The sequence below is a fragment of the Carassius gibelio genome, chromosome B3 (assembly GCF_023724105.1).
Source record: "Carassius gibelio isolate Cgi1373 ecotype wild population from Czech Republic chromosome B3, carGib1.2-hapl.c, whole genome shotgun sequence".
NCBI classification, from domain to species: domain Eukaryota; kingdom Metazoa; phylum Chordata; class Actinopteri; order Cypriniformes; family Cyprinidae; genus Carassius; species Carassius gibelio.
In genome coordinates, this window is record NC_068398.1 from 44,955,500 (window position 1) to 44,977,317 (window position 21,818).

At 39.4% G+C, this 21,818-nt stretch overlaps 1 protein-coding gene and 1 long non-coding RNA gene across 2 annotated transcripts in view; one reads left to right on the forward strand and one right to left on the reverse strand.

Moving 5' to 3' along the window:
• Window positions 1–21,818, forward strand: part of LOC127952783 (galactose-specific lectin nattectin) — a 129,916-nt gene that overhangs the window by 21,609 nt on the left and 86,489 nt on the right. The gene's annotated exons all lie outside the window — the stretch shown is intronic.
• Window positions 18,930–19,332, reverse strand: LOC127952789 (uncharacterized). Its single transcript, XR_008153056.1, has 3 exons — window positions 19,263–19,332; window positions 19,110–19,171; window positions 18,930–18,964 (listed from the first exon to the last, which is right to left on the reverse strand). It is a non-coding gene; the product is annotated as an uncharacterized LOC127952789 (long non-coding RNA).

Consider the following 21,818-nt stretch of genomic DNA (forward strand, 5'->3'; position numbering starts at 1 on the left):
AACTGTGTGCTGCCCTGACAGCTACACTGGTAGCTGCACTACTTCAAAGAGAGCTGACTGTGCACATCCACAATGTTATATGTTGGACTGACTCCACAACAGTACTTACATGGCTTCAGTCTGACTCCTGTCGGTACAAAGTATTAGTGGGAACAAGAATAGCTGAAATCCAGGAGCTGACTGGGCCTGGAGATATGTGGATTCTGCCAACAACCCAGCTGATGACATAACGCGGGGAAAAACACTGCTGGAACTGGCTGGTAAGAACGTATGCAGTCAGGGCCCTGCCTTCCTACAACAGTCGCCTGAAGTCTGGCCTACACAGCCAGCCAGGTGACTGAGAATCCTGCTGAGCTGCGAAAACCTGTCTGCTGTCTCACTACAAGTATACAGACATTTCTGCTACCAAAAGCTGATCAGTTTTCCTCATTCAGAGCACTGATAGAAGCGGTTGCACAATCTAGCCCTGTGTCATCAGTGAGCCCAGTCAGTCTTTCTGCTGATGACTACCAAGAAGCAGAGAGAGAAGTACTGAGATGAGCCCAGCAGGACAGCTTTGCTGAGGAGCTCAGTCTCTTGAGTACCGGTAAGCCAGTAGCTGCCACCAGTAGGCTAATCTCCCTAGCACCAGAGTATGACAAGGCTGTGAGACTCATCCGGGTTGGAGGAAGGCTCCGCTACAGCGACCAGTTAGAACCAGATTCTATTCACCCAGTGCCCCTGGACCATCGGCATAAAGTGACCCAGCTCATCATTCAACACACACATACTTTGAACCTTTATTTCAATAAAACACCTAAACGGAACATCTCATCTGCATAATAATCGATGCCCCCTGGTGGTCACAACCTTCCAAATACCAGTCAAATTATACAGTCCTTAACAATCACCAAAACATACAATCACATGGGCACTGACATTTTCCCGACCTTTAATGCATTTTTTAATTGCTTAGAAACAATGAACTTAATCCCTATTTTTTGCTTGGTCTATTTTTGGAGTTTAAAAGTAGCTGTTTTATAAAAGACGTCTCAGGCAAATTTGATATAATGTGATGGGTTATCAAGGCGTTGTCAAGGCAGCTGGTATCATAGTTTACATGACACTTTCTCCCATGGTAGAACCGTGGAGAGGTTGGTATCTTTAGAATTAGTTTAGAATATATATATATATATATATATATATATATATATATATATATATATATATATATAAATATATAAAGCTTTAAATTTAATTGTAAAAAGCTCCCTTTGCTCCAGTGTCCCGTTTTTCCTGGGAGTCACAATTCGTTGTCAAATAAACTTCAAGTTAGTGAAGGAAGAAGCACACTCTCTCACGCACACTCCACTTCTTCAGTTCTCATATACAGCACACGATCAGTTCGCAGCGCTCAAACACACACACAGCAGTCCAAATGTCTTTCGTGTAGAATATCCCACATAAATACAGTTATGGATTTATGTGAAAATAAACAGGTGGGTGAAAACTGAACGTGTCAGTATTAGATGTATGCCTTTAATCTTAAAGGGACAGCATTTCTAATTAAGTAGCCTATCCGTGTCATTATAATGCTAACCAACAAAAGATGTTAAATAAATATTTTAAGTAAACCTACTGTATCTGAAAAAAGGAATTTAATATGTATCTCTTTCTTATGTCTTATTGTTTTATTCTGTATCTTTTAAAAAAAACAATTATATATATTAAATATATTTTACATGAACAACTATTGTTTTTAAAAGTTATAACTATTATTTTCACTACTGTTTAAAGGGACTATCAAGCATTTTTGTCTCAAGATAAAGATTACAACTAAATCAGAAATCCCTATCAAAATGAACACTGCTTTGCTCCATATAAGGACATTTTACAAACCCATATATGCCTCCTTTTCTGCTGATTATTAAACTTGTTCTCTGTGTCACAGTGCATGTTTGCCATGCTAACAAGGGCTGTTCTCAAACATTTTAAGGGTCAGTGATTCAAATCAAGAAAAAGGGAACCACATGTGACGATCGTGCACCATAGAAACACGAGGAGAGGGAGAGATCCAATTGCAGGTATACTTTATTAACAAAAAGGTTAATCCAACACAAACAATCCAAGGAGACAAACAAAACAAAAGAGGGAACCGGATGGAACGGACAGGGAACTCGGAGGACGAGAAGGTAAGGGTAAGTCTCGGGAGACGATAAACATTAGTACACGAAGGTTAAGGACTCCATACAAACAACAGGTAAAGACAGGTATTTATAAGGAGACTAATGACAATAGATTTCCTACACCTGTGCGATTAACTGGAGTGCAATTACTGTGAAGACAGGACCAGACTAGAGGAATTATAGTGGTATGGTGAAGTGCCTAAGGAGAAGTGAGCTCACTAGTGGACACCCAGGAAAACAGAGACTGACAGCATGACATTACCCCCTCCCCTACGGAGCAGCTGCCAGATGCTCCACCTGCAACCCAGGGAAACCCAACAGATAAAGAAGCTAGGAGGGAGGTGGAGTGGCGGAGGACTAGGGGGAGGGACAGAGGGCCAGAAAACATAGTACACAGAGACAGGAGAACCAGGCAGAATGGGAAAACAGAGACCCAGGTAGAACGGGGAAGCAGAGACAACAAAACCAGGTAGAATGGGGAAACAGAAAAAACAACCAGGTAAAATGGGGAGACAGAGACAAGACAACCAGGTAAAATGGAAAGACAGAGACAAGAGAAGTGTAACACAAAACAAGGAGTCCAGGAGGGTGGTGGACCGGTGGAGGATCGGAGGAGGGACGGAGGGCCAGGTCCAAAGAAGGAAACAGACAGAAAAACTAAAGAAAACAAAAACATAGGTCCATGAAAAGTGAGTGAAGTGACATTCAGCCAAGTATGGTGACCCATACTCAGAATTTGTGCTCTGCATTTAATCCATCCGAAATGCACACACACAGAGCAGTGAACACACACACACACTGTGAGCACACACCCGGAGCAGTGGGCAGCCATTTATGCTGCGGCGCCCGTGGAGCATTTGGGGGTTCAACGCCATGCTCAAGGGCACCTAAGTCGTGGTATTGAAGGTGGAGAGAGAGCTGTTTATGCACTACCCCCACCCACAATTCCGTCCGGCCCGAGACTAAAACTCACAACCTCTAACCATTAGGCCACGACTTCCACGTGATGCCCACCTGGGCGGAGCAGAGGACCACCACAACCATGTGGTCAAGACAGAAGCCCCCCAGGGCGGAGCAGACGACCACCACATCCTTGTGGTCAAGGCCGGAGTCCCCCAGGGCGGAGCAGAAGACCACCACGTCTGTGTGGCCAGACCAACGGGAGGACGAAACTGGTAATCCTATGGTGTTTCCATGGTCTCCAGAAGATAGGTGCTGACTTGACTCTGACTAACCCTGACTCTGGAAGGTCAATAGTGACTAACCCTGCCTCTGGAGGGTCCACGAGCAGCTGACTAGACTCTGGAGGTACAACCGGAAACTGACTCAACTCTGGAAAGTCAAGGGGCACCTGACTCGACTTTGGATGGTCAACAGAAGCCTGAATTGACTCTGGACAGTCAACTGGAATTTGACTCGACTCTGGAGGGTCAACAGGGGCCTGACTTGACTCTGGACAATCAACTGAAATTTGACTCGACTCTGGAGGGTCAACAGGAACTATCCCTGACTCTGGAGGGTTAACGGTAACTAACCCTGACTCTGGAAGGTCGACGGTGACTAACCTTGACTCTGGAGGGTCCATGAACACCTGACTCGACTCTGGAGGGTCAACCGGAAACTGACTCAACTCTGGAAAATCTAGGGGCACCTGACTCGACTTTGGATGGTCAACAGAAGCCTGAATTGACTCTGGACAGTCAACTGGAATTTGACTAGACTCTGGAAGGTCATCAGGAACTAGCCCTGGTTCTGGAGGCTCAACGGTAACTAACCCTAACTCTGGAAGGTCGACGGTGACTAACCCTGACTCTGGAGGGTCCATGAACACCTGACTCAACTCTGGAGGGTCAACCGGAAACAGACTCAACTCATGAAAGGTAACGGGCACCTGACTCGATTCTGGAAGATCAACAGGAATCTGACTCAACTCAGGAAAGCCCACTATAACTGCCTTCCTCTGCAGTGGCTACGGGCTGGCGGCCATCTTATGCAGTGGTGCTGGCTCTGGTCTTGGGAATCTTTAGGATTTTTGAACTGGAGAAATAATCCAAAAATGTCTCTGCTTTCATCTTGGGCGTTGGCGCTGAGCTGGCGGCCATATTGCACTGTGGCGCTGGACTGGTGGCCACCTTGTGCTGTGGCGCTATGCTGGCGTCCATCTTGGGGAAATAATGTTGGCATCTCATAATGGGGAAATGGCGGCTCCCAACCAAACCCCGGGTCAACGGGAGCCCACAGTGGAGATCGCTGCCGGACCTCCTCTCGACTGCTTGCTCCGGAGCGACCTCCCCTGGTCCCCCGGAACACAACTAGGCGAGTACCCTCATATCCATTGCTCTACCGTTTGATGGCTGGGGAGGAAATTGGATCAGACATACCGCTGGATCTGTTTTGATGGAGTACTTCTGTGACGATCGTGCACCATAGAAACACGAGGAGAGGGAGAGATCCAATTGCAGGTATACTTTATTAACAAAAAGGGTAATCCAACACAAACAATCCAAGGAGACAAACAAAACAAAACAGGGAACCGGATGGAACGGACAGGGAACTCAGAGGACGAGAAGGCAAGGGTAAGTCTCGGGAGACGAGAACATTAGTACACGAAGGGTAAGGACTCCATACAAACAACAGGTAAAGACAGGTATTTATAAGGAGACTAATGACAATAGATTGGCTGCACCTGTGCGATTAACTGGAGCGCAATTACTGTGAAGACAGGACCAGATTAGAGGAATTATAGTGCCTATGGTGAAGTGCCTAAGGAGAAGTGAGCTCACTAGTGGACACCAAGGAAAACAGAGACTGACAGCGTGACACCACATCACTATTATGTACTGTAATCTGAATAAGTACTAAATAATACGTAATATTATCTTATTAATAGTTTTTATAATCAGATTGGCATTAATATCAGAACCTTGATGTCATTTTTCAAAACTCTAAACTCACTACTGATGATCAAGGTAAACTTTTTTCCAACCTTTAGAAAGAATTTTCTATCAGATACAATATGTAAAATAATGCATGTCACAACAGTGGTTTCAAATATTCAGAACTCGCTTTACTTATTTTGTTTACATATTAAATGCTGTCTGGGGTACAAATATGTGCCGCGTTTATGCACTTCGTAAAAGTGCGAGGAGCAAGAGGTTGCAGAACAAACACTTGGTCCCCAATACCCGGAAATGAAAGTGGTGGCGGATCACTTTGGTGAGAGAGCTTGTGGGGTGGTCGGTCGTGTTGGGACTTTGCCCCTTCCTCTTTGTTCCCGAGGGGTCAGGAAGACTTTGGAGGCATCGGGTCCAACACAATCCTTGGCCAGGGACCCTGGCATCTCGGGAGGGTAGCGTGCTTAGCGGAGCGAGCTCGCTGACACCTCTCCTTAGGGGGCACTGCCTGGGAGGTAGAAGGGGCAGGCTTGCTCTTATGCTGAGTTGGCACATTCCTGGGGTGACTCGAAGCAGAGGCTGAGCTGGAGCGTTTGGGCAGGAAGTGTTGCAAGGCCTTTCATGGCACACAGGGCCAAAACCGTGGCACTGTGGAGGTCGCAAAAGACAGGTGTGTCAGAACCAGACTCGTCCAGGGAACGGAGGAGTTTTGCCTGGAACACCTGGAGAATGGCCATGGTGTACAGCGCTGAAGCAGCTTGGCCTGCAGATGAATAGGCTCTGCCAGCCATGGTGAAGGTCGTCCTGCAAGGATGAGCAGCCACAGCCACGTCCAGGGGCGGTATTCGCTCACAACCATTCTCCTGAAAGCCTTCGATTGAAGTGAGAGCTGCAGGAGAGGTAGTGCGTAGGAGTGCGCATGTGGGTAATGAGCCTGAACGACTCGTGAAAAAGATGGGACATACTGTACTCTAACAGACAGGCTACGACTTTTTTAGAGTAAAGAAAATGCTGTACTTTTCTCTTAGAGTGAACCAATTGATTTTAAAAAAAATTCATTAATACTGATTTTGCTCTGAATGAACAGATTGTTTTTTTTTAAAGCTCTGATCAAAATTTTTATTTTATTTTTTTTGTCATTGAGGGTTTTTTTTTTTTCAAAAGAAATGTAAAATGAAAAAAAAATATATTAATAAAAAAAGTAAAAGCGAAGAAAACCATTTAGATTTGGTCTATGCCCATGTAAGCCCAAGCCTGCTTTAGTTTTAGTTTTGTTTTAAGGCAACACATTCTCACTCCCAAGTCATCACATATTGACGTTTGGTCAGGACCCTTTGGTGTCACTTTTAGGGTGCTGTCACGCATGTAGATCAATAGCTTTCTCCCGCAGCGAGGATTAAAGTTATTACAATGTTGCTTCTTATTCTTTGTGTGGTTTGTTTACATACGGCAATGTTTCTAAACTGAACAAATTTGTCTGTACAAGTCACGCTCAAGTAAATTGTTCTCTCTTTGGTCAAAGTTTTTTATTTTCCAGAATTCCACTGCTGTCAAAGCTGCCATCTGTCAGTATGGAACTACAACAGCTTTGCCTGGCTTATTTTTTTTTTAGATGTCCTTATATTGAGTTATCAGTTTGAGCAAGAGTCTAGGATTCATCGGGTGAACATTTTAAAATGCACATACTAGGAAGAAGAGCAATAAGATGGAATTATGAAATTAAAAAGTTTACTTTGATTTTGAATGGTGAAGACATGCTCACCCACAGACTTTCACATGGTTCATTTTGAAGTATCAGCTAAAAAACAAAGCTAATGCTTTACCCATTATACATTGTGATTTGGCCTAGTTCGTTGGTCTGTAAGATCGGATAGCTTTCTCATTACAAACGAAACCGCTCAGAGTCAAGACCACCTCAGTAGTAGATATACATTTACATTTATTCATTTAGCAGATGCTTTTATCCAAAGCGACTTACAGATGAAGACAGTGGAAGCAATCAAAAACAACAAAAGACCAATCAATCAATCAATCACCTTTATTTATATAGTGCTTTAAACAAAATACATTGCGTCAAAGCACTGAACAACATTCATTTGGAAAACAGTGTCTCAATAATGCAAAATGATAGTTAAAGGCAGTTCATCATTGAATTCAGTTATGTCATCTCTGTTCAGTTGAAATAGTGTCTGTTTTTATTTGCAATCAAGTCAATGATATCGCTGTAGATGAAGTGACCCCAACTAAGCAAGCCAGAGGCGACAGCGGCAAGGAACCGAAACTCCATCGGTGATAGAATGGAGAAAAAAACCTTTGGAGAAACCAGGCTCAGTTGGGGGGTCAGTTCTCCTCTGACCAGACGAAAACCAGTAGTTCAATTCCAGGCTGCAGCAAAGTCAGATTGTGCAGAAGAATCATCTGTTTCCTGTGGTCTTGTCCTGGTGCTCCTCTGAGACAAGGTCTTTACAGGGGATCTGTATCTGGGGCTCTAGTTGTCCTGGTCTCCGCTGTCTTTCAGGGCAGTAGAGGTCCTTTCTAGGTGCTGATCCACCATCTGGTCTGGATACGTACTGGATCCGGGTGACTGCAGTGACCCTCTGATCTGGACACAGACTGGATCTCGTGGCCACGGTGACCTCGGAACAAGAGAGAAACAGACAAATATTAGCGTAGATGCCATTCTTCTAATGATGTAGAAAGTACGGTGTTATGTGAAGTGTTTCCGGTTCCTGTTTACCTAATTAATGCAGCCTAAAAATCCTTTAACGGATTTGGATATTAAAAGCATATTAGTATGTTATGTGTATGCCAGGTTAAAGAGATGGGTCTTTAATATAGATTTAAACTGCAAGAGTGTGTCTGCCTCCCGAACAATGTTAGGTAGGTTATTCCAGAGTTTAGGCGCCAAATAGGAAAAGGATCTGCCGCCCGCAGTTGATTTTGATATTCTAGGTATTATCAAATTGCCTGAGTTTTGAGAACGTAGCGGACGTAGAGGAGTATAATGTAAAAGGAGCTCATTCAAATACTGAGGTGCTAAACCATTCAGGGCTTTGTAAGTAATAAGCAATATTTTAAAATCTATACGATGTTTGATAGGGAGCCAGTGCAGTGTGGACAGGACCGGGCTAATATGGTCATACTTCCTGGTTCTAGTAAGAACTCTTGCTGCTGCATTTTGGACTAGCTGTAGTTTGTTTACCAAGCGTGCAGAACAACCACCCAATAAAGCATTACAATAGTCTAACCTTGAAGTCATAAATGCATGGATTAACATTTCTGCATTTGACATTGAGAGCATAGGCTGTAATTTAGATATATTTTTGAGATGGAAAAATGCAGTTTTACAAATGCTAGAAACGTGGCTTTCTAAGGAAAGATTGCGATCAAGTAGCACACCTAGGTTCCTAACTGATGACGAAGAATTGACAGAGCAACCATCAAGTCTTAGACAGTGTTCTAGTTTATTATGAGCAGAGTTTTTAGGCCCTATGATTAACACCTCTGTTTTTTCTGAATTTAGCAGTAAGAAATTACTCGTCATCCAATTTTTTATATCGACTATGCATTCCATTAGTTTTTCAAATTGGTGTGTTTCACCAGGCTGCGAGGAAATATAGAGCTGCGTATCATCAGCATAACAGTGAAAACTAACACCATGTTTCCTGATGATATCTCCCAAGGGTAACATATAAAGCGTGAAGAGTAGCGGCCCTAGTACTGAGCCTTGAGGTACTCCATACTGCACTTGTGATCGATATGATACATCTTCATTCACTGCTACGAACTGATGGCGGTCATATAAGTACGATTTAAACCATGCTAATGCACTTCCACTGATGCCAACAAAGTGTTCAAGTCTATGCAAAAGAATGTTGTGGTCAATTGTGTCAAACGCAGCACTAAGATCCAATAAAACTAATAGAGAGATACACCCACGATCAGATGATAAGAGCAGATCATTTGTAACTCTAAGGAGAGCAGTCTCAGTACTATGATACGGTCTAAACCCTGACTGGAAATCCTCACATATCTCATTATTCTCTAAGAAGGAATATAATTGTGAGGATACCACCTTTTCTAGTATCTTGGACAGAAAAGGGAGATTCGAGATTGGTCTATAATTAACAAGTTCTCTGGGGTCAAGTTGTGGCTTTTTTATGAGAGGCTTAATAACAGCCAGTTTGAAGGTTTTGGGGACATATCCTAATGACAATGAGGAATTAATAATAGTCAGAAGAGGACCTATGACTTCTGGAAGCACCTCTTTTAGGAGCTTAGATGGTATAGGGTCTAACATACATGTTGTTGGTTTAGATGATTTAAAAAGTTTATACAATTCTTCCTCTCCTATAGTAGAGAATGAGTGGAACTGTTCCTCAGGGGGTCTATAGTGCACTGTCTGATATGATACGGTAGCTGACGGCTGAATGGTTGCAATTTTATCTCTAATAGTATCGATTTTAGAAGTAAAGTAGTTCATAAAGTCATTACTGTTGTGGTGTTGGGAAATGTCAACACTTGTTGAGGGCTTTATTTTTCGTTAATTTAGCCACTGTATTGAATAAATACCTGGGGTTATGTTTGTTTTCTTCTAAAAGAGAAGAAAAGTAATCAGATCTAGCAGTTTTTAATGCTTTTCTATAGGATATGCTACTTTCCCGCCAAGCAATACGAAATACCTCTAGTTTTGTTTTCCTCCAGCTGCGCTCCATTTTTCGGGCTGCTCTCTTTAGGGTGCGAGTATGCTCATTATACCATGGTGTCAAACTGTTTTCCTTAACCTTCCTTAAGCGTAAAGGAGCAACTGTATTTAAAGTGCTAGAAAAGAGAGAGTCCATAGTTTCTGTTACATCATCAAGTTGTTCTGAGGTTTTGGATATGCTAAGGAATTCGGATACATCAGGAAGATAACTTAAAAAGCAGTCTTTTGTGGTAGAAGTGATGGTTCTTCGATACTTGTAACAAGAAGTAGAATTTACAATTTTGGCTATATGAAGTTTACACAGAACTAAATAATGATCTGAGATATCATCACTTGGCTGAATAATTTCAACACTATCAACATCAATTCCATGTGACAGTATTAAATCTAGAGTATGATTTCGACAATGAGTAGGTCCTGAAACATGTTGTCTAACACCAATAGAGTTCAGAATGTCTATAAATGCTGATCCCAATGCATCTTTTTCATTATCGACATGGATATTAAAATCACCAACTATTAAGACTTTATCTGCAGCCAGAACTAACTCGGATGTAAAATCACCAAACTCTTTAATAAAGTCTGTATGGTGCCCTGGTGGCCTGTATACAGTAGCCAGTACAAACATAACAGGGGATTTATCATTAACATTGGTTTCTCTGGATAATGTTATATGAAGCACCATTACTTCAAACGAGTTATACTTGAAGCCTGCCCTCTGAGAAATCCTGAAAACGTTGTTATAAATTGAAGCAACTCCTCCCCCTTTGCCTTTTAGACGCGGCTCGTGTTTATAACAATAATCTTGGGGGGTGGACTCATTTAAAATAATGTAATCATCAGGTTTTAGCCAAGTTTCTGTCAAACAGAGCACATCTATATTATGATCAGTTATCATATTATTTACAAAAAGTGTTGATATATACCAATGATATATAAGTGCTATAACAAGTCTCAGTTAGGTTAAAACAGTACACGCAGCATGGGATTTTAAATAATATAATAAATAAAAAAGAAAATAGATAGAATAAAAAAAAGAATAGAACAAGCTAGTTAAAGGTTTTTACACATACACACACACACACATATACAATTGCATAATAAATGAAAAGAAAATAGAATACGAAAAGATTAGAAAGGTAGTTAGATTTTTTAAAGAAAAGAATTAGAATAGTGAGTGTTAAAGTTAGAGGGTCAAATAAAGATGGAAGAGATGTGTTTTAAGCCGATTCTTGAAGATGGCTAAGGACTCAGCTGCTCGGATTGAGTTGGGGAGGTTATTCCACCAGGAGGGAACATTTAATTTAAAAGTCCGTAAAAGTGACTTTGTGCTTCTTTGGGATGGCACAATCAAGCGACGTTCACTTGCAGAACGGAAGCTTCTAGAGGGCACATAAATCTGAAGTAACAAATGTAGGTAAATGGGTTCAGAGCCAGTGGTAGTTTTGTAGGCAAACATCAATGCCTTGAATTTTATGCGAGCAGTTATTGAAAGCCAGTGCAAATTGATAAACAGAGGTGTGACGTGTATTCTTTTAGGCTCATTGAAAATGTATCTTGCTGCCGGGTTCTGAATTAATTGTAAAGGTTTGATAGAATTGGCTGGAAGACCTGCCAAGAGAGCATTGCAATAGTCCAGCCTGGACAGAACAAGAGCTTGAACAAGGAGTGGTGCAGCATGATCCGAAAGAAAGGGCTTGATCTTCTTGATGTTGAATAAAGCAAATCTGCAGGATCAGACAGTTTTAGCAATGTGGTCTGAGAAAGTCAGCTGATCATCAATCATAACTCCAGGGCTTCTAGCTGTTTTTGAAGGAGTTATGGTTGATGTGCCTAACTTTATGGTGAAATTGTGATGAAGCGATGGGTTTGCTGTAATCACAAGCAGTTCTGTCTTGGCAAGGTTGAGTTGAAGGTGGTGGTCCATCATCCAGGAAGAAATGTCTGTTAGACAAGCTGAGATGCGAATAGCTACTGCCGGATTATCAGGATGGAATGAGAGGTAGAGTTGAGTGTCATCAGCATAGTGGTGGTATGAAAAGACATGATTCTGAATGACATAACCTAATGATGCCATGTAGACAGACAAGAGAAGTGGTCCAAGAACTGAGCCCTGAGGCACCCCAGCAGTTAGATGTTGAGACTTGGACACCTCACCTCTCCAAGATACTTTGAAGGACCTATCTGATAGGTAAGACTCAAACCATTGAAGTGTTGTTCCTGAGATGCCATTTGCCAGTAGCGTTGATAGGAGGATCTGGTGGTTAACCGTGTCAAAAGCAGCGGACAGATCAAGCAGGATAAGTACTGAAGATTTGGATTCTGCTCTTGCCAGTCTTAGAGCTTCAACAACTGAGAGCAAGGCTGTCTCAGTTGAATGTCCACTTCTGAAGCCAGATTGGTTGCTGTCAAGGATATTGTTGTGTGTGAGAAATGTAGAGACTTGTTTGAACACAGCTCGTTCAAGTGTTTTTGCAATAAAACGAAGAAGGGAAGCTGGTCTGTAGTTCTCTAAAAGAGATGGGTTGAGGTTGGGTTTCTTAAGTAGTGGAGTTATACGTGCCTGTCTAAATTATGAGGGAAAAACACCAGTGTGGAGGGAAGTGTTGATGATGTGAGTGAGTGCAGGTACAACTGCAGGAGAAATGGCTTGAAGGAGATGAGATGGAATTGGATCAAGCGGACAAGTAGTAGGGTGATTAGAAAGGATGAGTTTTGAGACCTCTGCCTCAGAGATTGAAGAGAAGGATGTAAATGAGTGTAAGATTGCTGGTGACATGAGCTTGACTGATTGTGGTGTGGAAAATTTTGCACTAATGTGTTTAATTTTATTTTTATTAATGAAAAAACGTTTCAAAGTTGTCAGCTATTAGAGATGAAGCAGGAGGGGGAGGAGGAGAACAAAGAAGTGAGGAAAATGTTTTAAAAAGCATGCGAGAGTTAGATGAATTGTTAATTTTGTTATGGTAGTATTTCATTTTAGCAGAGGAGACATTAGCAGAGAAAGAAGATAGGAGTGACTGATACACAATAAGGTCAGCAGTATTTTTGGACTTGCGCCACACCCTTTCAGAAGCTCTAAGCTCCACCGCCAGGCACCGCGGATGAGATCACCCAGTTGGTGGAGTACAGACAGACTCTGATTGGTCCTTCGCCTTGTCAATCTTTAGAATGTCATAACTGGACACCCCCACATATTGTGTCACATGCTTCCTGTACTCTTCCTGGGTGATATCTGCCCACAACGACACTGATGTCTCTGTACTCTGTACTAGGGGTCAACCGAATATCGGCATGGCCGATTATCGGCATCGATATTAAGCATTTTTATTGTTATTGGCATCGGCCATTTTCAAAACCGATCTGGCACTGATCCAGCCACCTCAGTCAGAGCGCACCGCTCTGTGGCCTAGACTAAGCCGCGCCCATCGTCTGTCTGATTTGTTGGGAGTCTCGAGCCTGGCCAATCAATACGGCTGGCACGGCTGGAAAATGTTCCGCTCTCATACCGAAAGCAAAGGAGCAGCTTCAGTGATCATCATCATACATCAATAAGTTCTCTCTAAAATCTAAAAGGTAAGAATGCAGTAAACGTTCCTGAAGTTGCAATAAATCACTACACTGAAGTTGCAAAACACCTAAATATAATCGATTTATGATGACTAGCCCCGTTCAGTTATTATACTGTGAATTCCCGGTCAATGTCCATCATTGCAGTGATATGCTTTAACGGATCATCACATCAGTGCTGAGATAGTGAAACTAAAACCTACTTCTCTCACCATTCGGCCAACTTAACGTTATATTGTGAATAGATTATCAACATGAATGAATTCACTCGTCTGCCGCGTTTTTTTTTTTTTTTTTTGTGTGTGTTGTTCAGATAGCTTCACTGAACCCCGTCCATTCCTTTGGGCTCTTAGTCAGAAAAATTGTGCATATTTGGAGAAATATTGCTTTATTCTAACAAGATTGCAAAATAATTGATCATACAGATTCAGAATTACCATTATGCAATTTTGAAGAGCTGAAAGGGCATCAAGCGCAAGCTCTGATGCCCTGACGCGACGCGAGCTCCCTATTCATGATTTAGTTATCTCAGCGGCCGCGCTCTCTAATTTGACTAGTAACCCTATGCTTATAATGTCAATTGTCAATAATCTCACATTGCACGTTTCTGAATGACGCTGTCCTGTATACTTCCTAGTTTGTATCGCCGTGATAAACAGTCAAACAAACATTAAACACATAAAAAAAAAAACAATTAAAAAAAAAAACAATTACAATATGGGTTGTGTAGGGCTGCACGATATTGGGAAAAAATGACATTGCGATATTCTATTTTTCTGCGATATATATTGCAATATTTTTTCTTACAAACAAAAATGGGTGAGCACACTTACATTCTCATTTTAAATGATTTAAACATCGACACCATCGTGTCAATTGATTAATATGCGCGAGGGAGAGAGAACATGACAGCGCTCGTGTTGTCTGAAGACGGATCGCTCTCTCTCTGTATCTCTTGCGCACTCTCTCTGTCTCTCTCATGTGCGCTCTCTATGTCTCTCTCACGCTCTCTCTCTCTCGATCTCTCTGTTAAACTTGCATGTGTTTTTCAGTCCTGTTAATGATAAACTTTCACTCTATGATGGTTAGGCTGTGCAATTAATCCGCGAATCACATTAAGATTAACCAAAAAAGCACACACACACACACACACACACACACGTATATGTGTGTGTGTGTGTGTGCTTTTTTAGTTAATCAATTGATGTGCATTAGACTATTAATGGAGTAGTCACCTCTATTATTTTAGGGTATGTTTTAGTCATCAGAAAATAATTCTGAGAGGTTAAGCTATTGCACATTTCTAACATGTAAATTATTGATGCCAATATTTCCCTTTCCCTAAACTGTTTAGCTGTACTAAAATATCCATAGGCCTTAATCATGAAACATACTGTGGTCCCACTTTTATTAATATTAATGTTGTTATTATGAACAGTTCTCAGAATTAAAGATTTGTTAAAATAATTTAAAGAGAGTCTTTGTCAGAGGCCTTTTTATTCTTAATTTTCATTTTTAAACTAGACACATATCGGTTCAAAATATCGGTTATCGGTCTCCTTGATCTGTAATAATCGGCATCGGGCCTGAAAAATGCATATCGGTCGATCCCTACCCTGTACACATGAAATATCCGAATAATAAACCTGCGATTACGATAGTAAAGCTTGGTATGAGATTTTCTTGAGATCTGGGGCATTTTTATAAAAAAAATTTAAATTGTACATCTGAAATGCTAACTTTTGCAGCGATGAAAAAGGCTATAAATAACATATTTTTACAACAGTAAACGACCAAATTCCACCCGTGATCGCAAAAGAGAGTTATTACAAACACTCGATCTGTGTTTAAAGTGTACTAATAATTTCATAAATTGTCTGATGTAGCTTGATACTAACATTAGCTCTAATGCTACTAATAGCAGGTGCATTTCTTCTTTATAATGCATTCCTTTCACAATAATTCATGTAAGGTCGTAAGAAAATGTTTTGTTGTATTTTTATAGTAAGACTTTTGATAAATAAGGGCTAAAGGCATACTGAGACTGAATTGGGATAGCAGCTTTGTGAACATTGAAATACCACAATAAAGGTTATTCCCACCCAGGTCGTCGAAAAGACGTCTATAAACAGACGTCCAAATTACGTTTAAATGTGGCTGAAAATTGAAAGGTGAAAAGACGTCTTTTGCAGACCTAATTACAACCATAAATTATTTTTCATATTCCTAATTAGTGAAAATAAGACAATTCACAGTATATTTAAACATTACATCTTTCATGTAAATTCTTGATCACATCTTAAGCTTTCTTTGATTAAACATACCGTAAAAACAGTAATACTGTGAAATATAACTACAGAAATAATTGTTTTCTATGTGGATGCATTGTCAAATGTAATATATGCCTGTAAACTGAATTTTTAACACGATTACTCCAGTCTTCAGTGTTACATGATCTTCAGAAATCATAATAATATACTGATTTGTTGCTCAAGAAAAACATTTCTGATTATTATCAATGTTTAAAACAGTTGTGCTGCCCAATATTTTGTGGAAACCATTACATTTGTCAGTATTTTTTTAATAGACCTTGCAAAAGAATAGTATTTATTTAGATTTTTTTTATCAATTTAAAAGTCTTTACTATAAACTTATTAAATTAATCCATCTTTCTGTATTAATATAATTTTTCAAGACAATAAACTATGACCAATTATAATCACATTAGAACAACCAAAAATCATTCATTCTGTCATTATTTCCTTACCCTCATGTTGCAGCAAACCATGTTGCAGAACACAAATTAAGATTTTTTTCTTAACAGATGCCTTGTGTATGCAAAACAACAACAACAGCAAAAATAATCTATTCAGAAATTATGACTCCCCAATGGATTTTCACAAAAGCGCCAGCTCTCACGCCAATGCAACACTGATGCATCATGGTGCTTGTGTGAATGCGTTATTTTATATTAAAAAAAATCTCAGATTTCATTAAAAAGTTCTGCATTTATGTTTAAAAGATGAATAAAAGTCTGGCTTGGAACAACATGAAGATGAGTGATGAAAATCTTTATTTTAACTAACACGTTGTCAACTCTGGCCATTAAGGTGAGACTTAGGTCTCCGCAGAATAAAAGCGTGCGTTTATGACTTAGTGTGTGTATTCAAACTGCTGGGTGTTTCTAAATCATGCAATCAAAATGATCCCCTTACCTAAACCCCACCCTAAACCTACCGTCACTATGATGTCAGCCAATCAGGTATCATGGTCTAAAAACACCCTGATCGGTAACTCCCATTACTTTCCTGCAGAGACCTATACTTGGCTTAAGGTCCACTGTCATGCAGAGTGTACGTCTCAATCAGCTTCACAGTTTGCCAAGTTGTGAATATATAGTGTACATAAATGTAGGTACTGGTAAGCACTGTGGCTCACTATACACTGGTGGCTATTTCTGTCCTCATTGTACAACATCACTACTGACATTAATGCACAACAATAAAACTGATATCTTTCTTTTAATGCTATTTACAGCACATTATGATAAATACTTTATTACATGTATGCGCAAGATTTTATTCATAAATTAATCGGAAATGTTTACTAGATTAGACATCACCTGTCTAGTGATACGTTTATGCTGAAATATATTATTGGTTTGTGTTTTAAAATCTATTATGTGTAATCTTATAGCGAATTACCAGTGCACCCTAAATAGAAAATTGTGATTGAGGCAGCCCTTCACCACTGACTACTGAGCAACGGACCTGAGTGAAACACACCCAGAGTTTACGTCCACACCTGATCACACTCACCTGTTTGTGACTTATAGTTAGCAAAACTGAAGACATTGATTAATGTGTTCAGGTGCACTGCAGGTTGGAGCAAAACTCTGCATGTAAGTGGACCTTGAAAGACAATGTTGAGATATCCTGCAATATGTTCTGAACATGCACTATAAAGAGACAGAATGACTTACAACACTGGTGTCCAGACCTGGGCTGGAGGAGCCCCGTTCTGCAGAGTTTCTGCTGATCCTTGATCAGCTGCTCAGGTCTGCTTAACTGGGGTTGGAGCTAAACTCTGAAAAAAGACAAGACAACCAATATTATAATGTTAAAAAGTTAAACAACGTTAAAAAATTGTATCCATAAATATCCACAACATCTGAAAATGCACAAAGATTACAAGAAAGAAATTTCAACACTGAAAAATAAGAAGCAATATTAAATCACACATGCATTTTCTTTTATTCTCATTATTCCTCTTGCAATAAGTTTATTCACAATTACCTTGTGATTTATCAATGATTTTCAGTCTTTGAAATAGAAAATATCTATCAATGATGAACTATTATTTACCCCGTTTGTATCTGCGAGGTGTTCATTACACATTTTACTTGTGTGTTAAGATCAGTAATTATGACTGTCGAATGTCTGACTTGACTCAGTGAATTCTTCCCCCAAACATATGATTAGACTATCAGTCGAATATCGGCAAGATATGAAAATTCTGATTCGACTATGAAAAACTTTAGTCAAGGACACCTCTAGTAAATTCAAATATTACTATTTTACTGGTTCCCACTTTATATTAGGTGGCCTTAACTACTATTTACTTACATATAAAATGTACTTATTGTGTTCATATTGTATTGTAAAAAACTTTTGATGCTATTGAGGTGGGATAGGGGTAAGGTTAGGGAGAGGGTTGGAGGTATGGGTAAGTTTAAGGGTGGGTTGAGGTGTAAAGTATGGGTCAACAGTGTAATTATAAATGTAATTACAGAAATTAAATACAGATGTAATTACATGTTGGTTTTTTTTTAAATATAAGTACAATGTAAAAACATGTATGTACACAATAAGTACATTGTACAAAATTATTAATTAAAATGTAAATACATAGTAGTTAAGGCCACTTAATATAAAGTGGGTCCTTTACATCTATTATGCAATTGTGTGTGTATGTGTGTGTGTGTGTATGTGTATATATATATATATATATATATATATATATATATATATATCTGTGTGTGTGTGTATGTGTAAAGACCTCTAACTAGCTTGTTATATTCTTTTTTTTAATTCTGTTTTCTTTTTATTTATTATATTATTTAAAATCCCATGCTATGTGTACCGTGTTAACCTAACTGAGACTTGTTATAGCACTTATATATCATTGCTCTTTTTGTTGTTTTTGATTGCTTCCACTGTCTTCATCTGTAAGTCGCTTTGGATAAAAGAGTCTGCTAAATGAATAAATGTAAATGTAAATGTAAAAACATGATAAATCAGAACCTTAAACGTTTGAATGGTAGTGTATGTTTGAGGTATTACTTACTAGTTATGTTTAATAATGTCTAAAAATGTTCTTTAGCTGGATACACGTACTGCCATCAGCATGGAAGAATCTAGAACATAAACATTGTCATTCTGTCAATCTGTCAAAGCCAAGAATATTTATTATACAATGCCATGTTTATTATAAACAAAGTATAGCAGAGGTGAAAGGCAGAAAAGAAAATTAATTTAGAGATTATACAAAAAATTAAAGAATAATAACAGAATTTAAAGTTTTAGGTTTACTGACCGATTAATACTCTTACAGTGTGGACATCAAAATAACTAACTGGCAAACACACACACACACACACACACACACACACACATATATTATGAAAATATTATATAAACACACACATATATAAGAAAATTGCAGATTCATGTTGATGTAGGCGAAATATATTGTGAAAAATGCATATAAAGATACCTCTTGTAGTTAGCATTACAGTTGAGATGCTAACGGACTTTTTCTGAAGACACTGACCATTTCTATAAAGTACATTTTCAACAAAAGCGTGTCATTTACATGAAAGAAAGTTTCTTTTATGTAATATTTGTGTAATTTAGGGATTAAATTTACCTGAAATTAGTGAAAACAACCACGAGAGACAGCGTCTGTTCAGCTGCTTGACGGTTGAGCTGAGCCCCGTTTCCATGGGGTCTCCAGTTCAGCGCGTGACCATCAAGTGTTTTCAAAATATATTTAAATATATTTAACAGTGCTTCAGACATGATGTCTAATATATTTCTTCACTAGGTTATGTTAATGGCTTTGTGGTGCGAAATCATTTTTTTTTTTTTTTGCGAAATTTGGACTAAAGCCCATTTACATCTATTTTTGGGCTAAATTTGGATTAAAAAAAAAAAAAAAGACGTTAAATGTCGCTTTTTGGGCTTAATTTGGACCAAATCCGACGGACCAAATGAAGACAAATTTTCAACGTCGCTTTTTCGTCTAAAAGATGGCCATGACGGGCCGACTTGATTTACACCAGAAAACAACGTCCAAATTACGTCTGGTGCTGGGTGGGATAAAGGTGGAATGAACACAAAAGAATAATGATAAAAGAATAATGCGGATAATGTGTCATACCTGGCGGAGGTGTGAAAGACTCGTTTGGTGAGAACAATAGAATCATGTATGGGGGAGTATTCAGGAGCCAAACACACAGACAAGGCACACAGAACATCTTCACATATGATCTTACAGTGTACTGGCCTGATTAGACTTCTGGCATCTAACTATCCAGTAAGTTAAACAGTCACTCAAAAAACCTAGCTGGAGACATCAAGTGGTTTATGAAGTTTATGAATCAACTGTGAAACTGTAAAATACACAAAAGATACAATTACTAAGTATGAAATTATTAATTAAAGGGACAATAAGTAACTTTTTAGGTATTTTATTATCTAAAATCAATATTTTTATTAATAAATATGCCCTCAATGGTGTACAAATACCTATGTCAATGTTTAAACTAATCCTCGTAAATGAAGAATTAATTATCTTTATATACATGGGACGGGTAGGTCGACGGAGGCTTCCATGTAGTTCCGCCATCTTGCAAAACTATAATAGCAGAGAGGGACAAAAAGTACTAAGCCAACGCGTTTCCACAGCGCGTTTTCGGTCAGAGCCAGAAACGCAGGTGCAGAGCAGTGAGAGGCGCTTGAAACTGCACCGGCAAGTTTAAAAGTCTGGATTGCATTCTTATTATGGACCATACATATGCCGCGCCACAGGAGAAGAAAACATCGTCGCCAAAACAGTCAAAAATAGAACGTAAAAGGAAACGTGACCGTAGATTACAGAAAACAAGAGTTAATGTCGGGGAAGCTTTTTCTAGGTGGAAAGAGCTAATGCTTGATAAAGATTTCAAAAGAGACGCTGAAGTGGCCAGTTTTCTTCTCGACAGGTAAGTCAGTGTTACAGTCTATATTATAATATTTTTTTTATATCTAACAATGCATATAATTCAGAAAATATAACGAATAAATTAGACATAACTACTAATTACAATATTTCATGTCTTCCACAGTCAGTAATTCATACTGTAACATTCGTTTGTTAGTTGTCATGTTGCAGTTTGTTTGAAATAACACACCTGTTCACCTGAAGGAAAACTCGACGAAGTGCTATTAGAAGACATCCTGTCAAAGCTTTTTGGTACATATCGCCTACCGTAGATGCAACGCGCATTTGAAAAAGCGAGGCGCTGGAGAGCAATATTAGTTTGAATGCAAAATACAATTTCACCACTAGATGGGAGTAATTCCTACTCAGTGTCCCTTTAACAATGAGTATGTAAAGACAATTAAGCTAAGAAAATATCCATCGTAATGTCAAAATAACCTACCTAAAATGTAATTTAATAAACATAAAATAAATTTAACACTATGTATTTACAGACGTTGCGTCTAGCAGATACAAAGAAGGAGGATGTTTAAGGATTAATCAAACAGCTACCACATTTTGATGAACTACTGCAGTACTACTCGCATTTCCTGTTTCCTGAACTAAGAGAGTATAGAGTCTGAGAATGTGACATCAGCAACGCAATGCATTCTGGGAATTGGGGATATGGACCCTGCTGAATGTACTGTATTGAATTGTTTATAGACGGTTTTGTTTGCTTTGTACAGCTAAACAATACGTTACAATGGAGAAAGCTTGTTGTGTAATTAACTGCCATACTCGCACTCACGACCGGCATGGAAAAAGAATTTCAAACGGAGTGCGATTTTTCAGTTTTCCCGCCTGGAAACAGCACCTTGGATCTCAGGTCTCCAAGTTAACAAAGCGGCGCCGGATGGCTTGGTTAGCGGCAGTAAGAAGGAAAACCATCACCTTCAACAATATTTCCTTTTCCTTTGCTTTATTATTCAGTAAAGCCCTTTGCTTCCTGTTTGAGTCCTTGCCTCATCTTTACCCACAATCTTGACAATCACTGGTAACTGGCTGAATAACTACATAACCAATAAAATAATTGTATCTTTTATTTTTAGGCAAACCAGCCTATGAAATGCTGGAGTGTGATCCTGACTGGGTGCCATCATTGCATCTCGGGCACAAAGAAGTTAAAGCAACGCACTCTGGGGGGTTTAACCGGAGTACAAGGAGACTGCAAGCTGTCAC